This window comes from Hevea brasiliensis, chromosome 1 (assembly GCF_030052815.1).
Source record: "Hevea brasiliensis isolate MT/VB/25A 57/8 chromosome 1, ASM3005281v1, whole genome shotgun sequence".
NCBI classification, from domain to species: domain Eukaryota; kingdom Viridiplantae; phylum Streptophyta; class Magnoliopsida; order Malpighiales; family Euphorbiaceae; genus Hevea; species Hevea brasiliensis.
The window spans coordinates 83,026,297-83,037,946 of record NC_079493.1 but is presented as its reverse complement, the minus strand read 5'-3'; positions in this window follow the sequence as shown (position 1 = coordinate 83,037,946).

Genomic DNA, 11,650 nt, shown 5'->3' with positions numbered 1-11,650 from the left:
CGGGTTTTGTCTGTTTTTCGATTTCTCACTTTTCTTTGTACTAATTATTTAATTTTTCTTTGACATTTCTAATGATATTTCTACTTCAATTGATGTCTCTTTAAGTCCTAAAAATATTTTCCAGGGTTCCCCGCACTGTACCAATAACGGTCCACGCAGAACTTCCCTGGCAAGGTCACCCATCGCTATGGTTCTCGCCGCTTAACTTAGTTACATTTCTTTATTTTTATTTTTCCTTTGTTTTTCTTGTGTTTTCTTCTTGTATTTCATTATTTTATGTCTCCTCACTCATAACGAAGTGTAGTTCTAGGCATCCTAGTCAGCCCGCATAACAGCCACCTAATAAAGAGAACGCACTACCGAACTTAGGGGTGTAGCAATTCTCCCCCCCTTAAAATAAATTTCGTCTCGAAATTTTACCTGGCATTAGTCTCTGAATAGCTGTGGCTGCTGTCTCCTCATATCCTCTTCATGTTCCCAAGTAGCTTCTTGGCCTGAATGATGGTTCCACAAAGACTTTAACTGTGTATCTGCTTGTTCCTCACCGCTTCACCTCATAAGCCGTAATTTTTATGGGTTCTTCCTCATATGAGAGGTCCGATTTACCTCAATCTCTTCAATCGATAGTACATGAGATGGGTCGATCTGTACCTCCTTAACATGGTCACATGGAAGACACTGTCTAACCTTGCTAGCACTGTAGGTAATTCCAACCGATATGCCAAAGGACCCACTCTTTCCAGAACTTCATATGGTCCAATGAAACGAGGACTCAGTTTCCCCTTTCTACCAAATCTCATAATCCTCTTCCAAGGAGAAACTTTGAGGAATACCTTATCACCCACTGCATACTCAATATCTCTTCTTTTCAAATAAACATAGGACTTCTGACGGTCTGATGCAGCCTTGAGTCTATCTCTAATCAATCTGATCTTTCCTCCTGTCTGAACAATTTCTCGCCCAATCATCTTCCTTTCACCTACTTCATCCCAACATAAGGGAGTTCTGCACTTCGCCATACAATGCTTCATATGGAGGCATCCCAATGCTTGATTGGTAGCTGTTGTTATAAGCAAACTCAATCAAAGGCAAGTGTGTATCCCAACTACCTTCAAATTCAATCACACAAGCCTATAGCATATCCTCCAATATTTGAATAACCCTCTCAGACTGGCCATATGTCTGTGGGTGGAATGTGCTGAAGTTCAATCTAGTTCCTAGGGCTCTCAAGACTATCCTAATCTAGAAGTGAACCTAGGATCTCTCGATACAATTGATACTGCACTCCATGCAATTTTACAATCTCATATATGTACAATCCGCCAATCTTTTCGTGCTATAGTCCATCCGAATCGGCAAAAGTGAGCAGACTTGGTCAATCACAACTATAACCCATACCGCATCATGACTACTCGTGTCCTTGGAAGTCCCGTAACAAAATCCATAGTTTCCATTATGGTAATCCGATAAAGGATGTAACAAACCAAATTGAAACTTGATGTTCCGCCTTTACTTGTCGACAAGTTAGACATTTGGAAACAAATTCAGCTATATCTCTCTTCATACCCATCCACCGAATGCTCTTTCACCCTCTCAGACATTTTAGTTCCACCAGTGGTGCATAGCAAATGGAGACTCATGTGCTTCCTTCATAATGATCTATCTCAATTCAAAGATCATTAGGAACGCACATTCTGCCCTGATGTAGCAATAAACCATCATCTTTTATAGAAAATTTAGGTTTCTTACCCTGCTGAACTTCTTTTAGTAGCTTCTGATATTTTTCATCACTCTGAGCAGCTATTCTGATCTGATCAATCAACACTGGCTGTACATGCCATGCAACTACCGTCCCCTCATCATCAATCTCTAAACTGGCATGCTGTGCTTTCAATTCACATACCATGGACAAAGGAGAAACTCTGAGACTTGCCATAGTCTTGCAACTTAAGGCGTCAGCCACCACATTTGCTTTCCCCGGCCGATAGTCTATTAAGCAATCATAATCTTTGATGAGTTCTAACCATCTCCTCTGCCTCAAATTTAATTCATTCTGGGTGCCTAAGTACTTCAAGCTCTTGTGATCTGTGTAAATGTAGCATTTCTCCCCATACAAATAGTGTCTCCAGATCTTCAGAGCAAAAACAATAGCTGCTAGCTCCAGATCATGTGTTGGGTAGTTCCTCTCATGCGGTTTCAACTAGCGTGATGCATAAGCAATGACATTTCGATCTTGCATCAGTACATAGCCAAACCCATTGTGAGAAGCATCACTATAAACTGTGTATTCTTTACCCGGAGTAGGTAAAGTGAGGACTGGAGCTTCAGTCAAACACCTCTTCAACTCATCAAAACTTTGCTGGCATTTATCACCCATCAAATTTTACATTTTTCCAAAAAGCTTTGGTCAGTGGAGAAGATAACATAGAAAACCCCTTCACAAACCGACGGTAATATCCGGCTAAAATCAGGCGAATTTCGTGATGTTCTGGCGGCTTCCAATTAAGGATAGCTTCTACCTTGCTGGAATCTACCTTGATCCCTTCAGCTGACACAACATGTCCCAAAAAGGAGATTTCTTTCAGCCAAAATTCACATTTCGACAATTTGGCGTATAGCTGTTTCTCCCTTAAGGTCTGCAGTACAATCCGCAGATGTCTGTCATGCTCCTCTGCATTCCTTGAATATATCAAAATGTCATCAATAAACACCACCACAAATTGATCAAGATATGGTTTGAAGATAGTGTTCATCAGATCCATAAAAGCAGCTGGAGCATTTGTTAACTCGAATGGCATTACTAGAAACTCATAGTGGCCATACCGAGTTCTGAAAGTAGTTTTTGGAATACTCGCTCTTGCACCTTCAATCGATAATAACCATCGCAGATCAATTTTGGAGAATACTGCACCCTTCAATCGATCAAACAGATCATCAATGCGAGACAATGGATATTCGTTCTTTATTGTCACCTTATTCAACCGCCAGAGTCAATGCATAACCGGAGAGTACCATCCTTATTCTAAACAAACAACACACGTGCTCCCAAGGTGACACACTAGGTGGATGAAGCCCTTTTCAAGTAGTTCTTGCAATTATATCTTCAACTCCTTCAACTCACTGGTGCCATTCTCGTATGGCGTTATGGAGATTGGTTCCACACTAGGCATAACATTAATTTCAAATCGCACTTCTCTTCCGAGGTAATCCCGCAATTCATCAGGAAACACATCTGGAAAGTCATGTACTGTAGGGATGTCCTTCAATGCTGAACTCCCCACTTGGGTGTCTACCACATGTGCCAAGTAGGCTTCACACCCCTTTCTGATCATTTTTCTGGCTAGTGCAGCCGAAATGATGTTTGATGACAATAACTGCCTTTCCCCATGTATTACCACATCATCAGATCGAGGAAGGCCAAAAGTGACTGTCTTCAGCCTACAGTCAATCATGGCATGATGCCTAGCTAACCAATCCATGCCCAAGATGATATCATAATCTCTGAAGGGCATTTCAATGAGATCAGACAAAAAAGTGTGTCCTTGGATCACCAAAGGACAATCTCTATATATTCTATTAACCCTGACCTCCTGTCCTAACGGACTTGTTACTAGCACCTCAAAGTCCATTTTTGTACATGGAACAGCAATGCAATCAATGATGCTAGCACTCACATAAGAATGGGTAGAACCCGGATCAAATAACACAAACACATCTTGGTTAAAAGTTGAGAAGGTACTAGCTACAACATCAGATGTTTCGGCCTCTTCCCTCTGTCTCATTGCATACATTCCGATTGGAGCACCGCTTGCTCGATTGTTTCATCGTGCCTTGGCTCACCTGGGCTACCTCTACCCCTACCTCTACCTCTGCCGGGTGGTTGTGAACTTCTAGTGACAGTGGCTCGAATCGACCCTTCTGCAGAGTAGGAGGTGGTCCAACTCGCGACCACCGGTGTAGTCCTTGGCAAAGTGTCCTGTGCCTCCACAGTTATAACAGGCTCCAATAGCCTTGTAGCAAATCCCACCATGATTTCTTCCACATGTCTCACATTGGCGGGGAGGATAGGAACCTCTGATACTCTGTTGACCAGATAGGGGAGGCTTCATTCCGAATATCTTCCCTACTGCATTTCTTGCCACCTCTCGTGTCCCCATAGTTCTTCCTCTTTCCAAGAGGACTACCGAACTCGTCTCTGATTTTCCCTCTTTCTCTGCCTTCTCCGATTTCTTTTCTCAGAGTAGCTTTAGACTCAATTCTTTCTAACTCTAGAGCTTGAGAAATAAGTTCGAGAAGTTAGTGTGTTTGAAGCCGACTACTTGTAACTGACATCGGGCTTCAAGCCGCTTTCAAACCTCTTGCATCTCTCCTCGCTGGTAGAAAGTAAACTCACCGCATAATGGCTCAAAGGAAAATTCTCTTTCATACTCACCACCGATCTGTTCCTGTTTGACTTAGGAATTCTTGTAGCTTCGGACTACATAAGCATCGTGGACATATTTGTCTCAATTCCTTGAGAAAGTCATTCCATGTTAGCACCGCAGTTCTACTGCATGTGGGGAATGGTTTTCCACCATCATAAGCATCCTCAGAGCAAAGATACAGAGTATTCAAATCTGAGCTCCTCCATGCAATGCAATTTCTTGAATACCCTATCCATCCTCTCTAACCACTGCTCACCTCTAGAGGATCTATGTCCCCTTGAACTCAGAGCCCCATACTTCATCAATTTATCATATCGCCTAGTAGGAGATTGTGGTTGTACCATCGGTGTCTGTATTGGGACTTGAGTAGGCATATTACCACCATTTGTTGGAACATTGCGACCATCTGAGCGAATCGAGCAGAAATCATGCTGCAGGTCGTGCAAATTAACCACCGACATTATGTAGGCCTGGGCATCCTCTTGCACCTCACCTCAATAGATTGATCGATCAACGATCACCCTCTTCCATAGTCAATGCGAGGATTTTAGATCTCCTGAATAAATAACACAAGGAGATTTCCTCCCGTTAGTGCATATTTATAATGTAATGTACTGTATGTATCAAACAATGATATTGAGCAGTTGTACTATGAAGAAAGAATATTCAAATAACAGGTGAAAACAGAATTTAAAAACTTTGCTCTGATACCACTTAAATATGTCACACCCTACCCCACTGTAAGGCATAACATGATCCCGTAGTATACCTAATGAATTACCAACTCCGTCTACTGATAACCCATTAAATACACTACAAGGGATTTTAAAAACTTTTCTTACTTCTTTTTATAGTAGTGAGCACTATTTACAGGTGTTAAAAACCTTTTTGAACTGAAGTGATAGAACTAACACATTTGAATTATTTGGAATTTCTGTAAAAATTTTGGCAGAGTGCCATCGGTATTTTGGATAAAACAGTTCTTCAGAAAACCTGTAAAAAGCACTTCAATATTTTTCCAAATCTCAACTTCAACACATTTCTCAACACAACATATTTATCAACTCAAATCCACAGTGATTTTTCAAAGACTGAGATAAAAGAAATGTAATACAATTTTTACAAGTCAAAATAACTCATAATTTAATGTACAACTTCAATGTACAATTTTAGTTTATAACTGCTCAAAAACAAAAACAAAATCAACATACAGTGGTCATACATTACAGTACAAAATGCAAAATCTTGGTATACTCATTATACCTTGAAGCTCATTGGAGGTACTAGTAGCCTAGTCTGCCTTTGTCTGTCTCTCACTGCGACGGAATAAAGCTATCACGAGACAATGTCTCAAGTGGTGCACAACATTAACCAAATACAATTTAAATCACAATTCATAAATCATATAAATAATGGATACTTAAAACCATAGTAAATTTCAAAACAAGAATTGTCCACAAGAATTTAAACTCCATTTCTCAATATCACAATAAATTTCAATAAGTCGATCATGGTTGAATTCAAAAGATGATATGTCAATAAGAGTTTAATTCATTTCACAATCTCACAATACATATCAATAAATCACACACAATTAATCATGTACCAAAGTTCAATTCGTCCCAAAAGCCGATGGCTAATGAGGTATTCAATTCGTCCCAAAGTCGATGAGTCGATGACTAATGAGGAATAACATAGCTAGCTAGCAAAAATATGAGTACTCATCCACCTGGCCCTCAACAGGCACACACCTCAACACTTCAGCCAGAGGAATTTAATGTCCCACTAGATAAGCTAGCGAGGAATACAATCAATATACATGATAGTTGTGGTTTCAAACCATTTCCAATACTTTTCAATCAATAAGTATCCATCAATATCATTCAAATAATTTCTCACAGTTTTCAAATCATTTATAATGCTTTTGAAGAAATAAATATCCATTCAATCACATTACCACAATTTAAAACAATAATGTATAAATAGTCATAATTCATTTCAAAAAAATTCAAATGAAATAGTTGTTGTGTACAAACCTCTGATAACTGTCTCTTGGTCTGGACTCAGTGTTTCCTTCCCATTTCCTGAGTCTTTGTTAAATGATAAACACAATTTGAAGTGTTTCAGTACTAAATTAAATTGTCTATATCGATAATGTTCGATAAGTAATTAACTGAAAGCTATTATTTGCTTAATCACCTAATATACCGACCCTCTCGTGCTCTAGGTAAATTAGGTTTTAGTGTCATTAATATGTCACATTCGATAGTCTTTTAGGGTTGGTATATGTTACCAATTTCATTTCCTTGTTTAGTGCATTTTAATGCAACTTTTTGGATTCAGTTATACTAGTTTGACCTACCCGGAAGACCTAGTTCCTCGGTTTTGGTTTTGGTCAAAACTACAAACTTGTAGATCTATGTCTTATGGAACGCGGGGCAAAATTTCAGATCATTCTGAGTTATGTAGACCAAGTTATGGTCATTTTACTATTGCTGGTCAAATGGCATCAAATTAGGTCATTTTAGGTCAATTTTGGTCAACTTTGGTTCGGCCAGTTTTTGGACCCGAATTTGTGCAAGCTGTTTGACTTCCTTATGGTCATTTATGGGCTTTGGTGTCTTCATAGGACTTGTAGGTATGGGTCTTAACTATTCATGGTTAAAATTTCAGAACAATTGGACCTGTTTTGAGTGAGTTATGGCCTAAACACTAACTGCTGCCCAATTGGTCAATTTTCAGGTCTCAATTGTACTTAATCCGAATTGGTCATTTTTCATGCTACCTTGCAAGCAGAATTTTGGTATGCTTTCTCAATGAAAGTTGGCATATTTTGTGCCTAGTTTCACCTCCAATTGGTTTCATACCAATTGGAGTTACACATTTAAAGTTATGGGCTAAAATGTAGGCTGTCCTTAATTATATTGCTTATACATGTATCGATTACACATTTACCTTGCTACAATTCCACCTCTCAACCCCATTCTGTTTTGGTACATTACCAAAACCATATACCACTTCACTTTAAAGTCACTTTGGGCAGATTACAAACATCCTTAACACACCAAATAAAACTCTAATTCATAAAGTCTAAATACAACCACAAATATACATAAACACTACTCATTATTTCATACATTTTCCACAACTAATTTATATACATATCCATCAATCCTCAATGTCATAATTCTGCCAATATCTTCATGAATTCATACATTCATCATGGAGTCTCAAGGCTGCCGAAATGCTCCACCTTGCCAAAGTTTCACATAATTTCCTCAACTTCAATTTCAAATGCACCATTACCATTACATATGGAAATAACTTACTAGGACATTAAATCACCCTACTCAACATGAATCCACATCAAATATATGTAAGAATACTTCATCAAATATAGAACTCCATGGCTGTCCAAATTGGACATATCAAGAACTCCTCAGACTTGAAAATTTTCTTCACAAATCAAACACCTATAACATGTATACAAAGTTTAACAAAGCAATATTCAAAAATACAAACTTACCTATGTTTGGTTCTTGTTAAACCTTCACTAAACTTCTTGATTTTGGTATCAAACTCTTCCTTATGATGTGGAGATAAAACTTAATGAAGCCACTTAGGTGTTTGGAAGTGAAATGAGGGGGTTAATGGAGCTTCATGCAAACGGCAATGGAGTTTTCCAATCTTCTCAATTCGGCATGGATGAGAGGATTTGGAGAAGATGAAGTGCAGATTGTGTAATGGACTTACACCTGCCCCATTTAGCTTTTAATTTATTCTTTAGTGGTCCACTTACACAAATAAATCATATTATATGTTTAACTCCCATTTATTCCACATTAAACCCTTAATTTTTGTTATTTACTTTAGGTACCATCAATTTAATTTTTCATTATTTTTTTCAAGTGTAATATTATTTATTTTTAATGGAAATTTAGGTTAAAAGACACTTCGGGATGTCAAATGACCATAATGCCCCTATTCGGGTTACATTCCTGATTTTTCGATAACACCGGGTTTTGTCTGTTTTTCGATTTCTCACTTTTCTTTGTACTAATTATTTAATTTTTCTTTGATATTTCTAATGATATTTATACTTCAATTGATGTCTCTTTAAGTCCTATAAATATTTTCCGTGGTTCCCGATTGCCAGAACCAACGGTCCACGTCGTAACTTCCCGGTGCGGTCACCAATCGCTAGGGTTCTCGGCTCGCTTAACTTGGTTACATTTCTTTGTTTTTATTTTTCCTTTGTTTTTCTTGTGTTTTCTCTTCTTGTATTTCATTATTTTATGTCTCCTCACTCATAATGAAGTGTAGTTCTAGGCATCCTAGCTGTCCGGATAACACTGGTCACCGGAACAGTAGAACGCACTACCGAACTTAGGGGTGTTACATCCTTTGTTTTATTAACATCTGGTGGGTTTCACTATTTACCTATTAACATAATCATATTCCATTCATTTTCTTATACATCATGTCATTCACAAATTCTCATGTAATTCGAAGAAAAAGATATATTTCATTCATGTGGAAATCCTTATATAAAAATTTATAAATTTATTTACAGCACAAAATGAGTACACTCTATCTACTTATGTACAATGAACAAAATACAGAATCTAATTCCACGGGCCCTACCAAAATAAATACTGCTGAGGTGACTAGTAGACACTGGCAAATCTGATCAGCCTTTGTGTGAGCACTACTGCTGTTGGGACTGGTCTCCAATACCTACGCGATGGAAAATCAACGCCCCAAGCAAATTGCTTAGTGGTGCATAATTTAAAATAAAGGTAACTAGATAATTAAAAATAACAATTCTATGTAAGGGTTCAGATATCTAGGTTATTTATGTATTTACTGTACTTTGGGAGTAATTAGATTTAACAGGATCTTTTCTATTTATTTCTCTTATCTTCAGTCTTAATTAATTTATAACAGTGCCCAAGTAACCTATAACAGATTATAAATGCTAGATACATGGGGGTATACTGGTTAGACAACCATATATCTATCCTGTATACAACTATCATGTCACGCACAAGGCCAGTGGGTAGGTATTTAAACCAGAAATGAAATTAAGTACAATAACCAATGGCCAGGCATATAGCCTATAGAACAATCGTAATAGACATAGTTTGTCAGTTAATTATCATTCATGTAAGCAGTATTGCTATCTGTAGTCCCTAATTGGTATCCAAGCTATATACATAAGTCTAGGTATACTTTCGGGAATTTAAACATTATTACTTAATTTTTTTGGACTTCTTATTTCATGTCATGTATCATTATGTAGTGGGAAAGTAGGACCCACTTGCGCTTTCATGTAGTTTATGCATTAGGTAATTTATTAAGGTTAAGTCTCTACCATAAAATAAATAATTTCATGAACCTTCATTTAGGTTCAGTTTCAGTGGTCAATTTAACTATCAGTTTGATCAATTTGTGGCCACTGTTTGGCCACACTTCCTTCATGGAAGTGATTCCTCTACGTCTTGAATTTGTCTTCCCTTTTGAATCATGTCATTTGGAGTTTTAGAACTCAAGTTATGGTCAAATAACCACAACTGGTTCGTTTCCAAATTCTACTTCCATAACTAGACAGCTTTTGGACTTAGAATTTACCTAATTAATTGAACATGTTTCAGCCACTTTTAGGCCTCATGTTCTTCATAGAAATTGTTGCCCTATTGAAGGAACAGAAGCGTGAAAAACAGAAGTTTATACCATTGAATTCAAAAATTTTCACTTAGGATCACATGCATCATGCAAGATTTATTTTTATCTAATTGATTTCAATGATAAACAACATATTAAAACTCTTTTAATATGTTTTTGGATCTGTATTTGCCATTTAAGATTTTTAAATTAATTAGATTAATTTTAGAACCCTAGATTGAATCAAGAACGATTACACTAACCTCTTGATGCACTACAGCGTGTCTGTGCCTTTGAGATTCATCTTCAGGACACCAGATATGGTCCCTCTAGCTTGTCCATACCAAGAACACCTATGGCAGCCCTTGAACAGCTTCTAAAGCTTTTTCTATTAATTAGAAATTCAAGTTCTGCCTTCTAAGATATTATAGATGTAAACAGGACACTAGAAACAATTTCTAGTGTTCTTAATTCAAGAGATTGATGACTAATCTCTTTGAATTGATGAGATATGAAGAAGAAGAGAGGGAGAGCTTCAAAATGGGGTGATCAAGGATGTGTGGCTGCTGGTTGTGTTTTATTTTTCTCATAACAACACTTATATAGCTAGGTTAACACATTAAACCCTTGCCACATGTCACCCTATGATTAGCTCTAGGTTTAAGTGACCCAATCACATTATGCCAAGTGTCAAACCTATATTTAATCTTAATTTTAATCATCTTACATGATTAAAAGACATTTGGCAAGCTTATGTGTAATGCCATGTGTCACCATCTCATGGTGTCTGTCACACTGCGAAATGACCAAAATGCCCCTGTGCCTTAATTTTGAGTTCTAACCCAAAATAATTATTTCTCTTCTTCTAATTAATTTATATCAAATATAAATTAATTAATTAATCTCTATTAATTAATTTCTCATTAATTAAATTCATATTTAAACACTTTAAATATAAATTTAACTTATACTATACATCCAATAATCTAGATTTGGTTTCAAGTCATGCTAGGGACTTTGCAATCTAATTGCAAACCAAACCTATTTAATTAATCAATTAAACTCTTTAATTAATTAATTAAATCATATTTAATTAGGTGATAACTTGTGTATGTGTGTGACTTACTAGGCTCATCACTAATTAGCAATGAGATATGATATCAACTCTTAATACCACCAGAACTCTTTCTTACCATAAATGATTTCTCTAAATCATTTTATGCACCTCATAGACCATGGTTAACACCTAGCATAGCATGCCATGGACACCCAATTAGTAATAAGGTTTACCTTAACTGAACCTATAATCATATGTTACCATGCACTAGAATCTCTCTGTTACAAAATCCCAACTTAAGCTGGAGTCATGGTTTATGTCAAACTCCATTTGTTATGAATATTATGTTCTCTTTTAATTCCAGTTTTTGATTAAAAAGATTTTCTCATCAGAAACTCTTTTCTGAATAAATCTTTTTGTCCTGGCCAGGAACTTGAAACATCAAGAATAATTAAATGAACATAGGATTTTATCTCTATTTACTTAGAGGAACAGATTCCATCTT